Genomic DNA, 204 nt, shown 5'->3' with positions numbered 1-204 from the left:
TTGTTTCCCTAATGCAAGGAAAATAGTTCTAAAATAGTTCTACCCAGCATAGTTCAATTTTCTTTTAAGTCTAAGATACTATCTTCCATAAATATATTTAGAAAGTTCAAATAGCAACAGAAAAAAGAATTTCTGTACAAATAACCAGATTTATGTATCTATTGTAAATGACAAGACTATGGACGGAATTTTACTATATCCACA

Source organism: Nestor notabilis, unplaced genomic scaffold (genome assembly GCF_000696875.1).
Source record: "Nestor notabilis isolate BGI_N333 unplaced genomic scaffold, ASM69687v1 scaffold450, whole genome shotgun sequence".
NCBI classification, from domain to species: domain Eukaryota; kingdom Metazoa; phylum Chordata; class Aves; order Psittaciformes; family Psittacidae; genus Nestor; species Nestor notabilis.
This window is presented reverse-complemented; position numbering follows the sequence as displayed.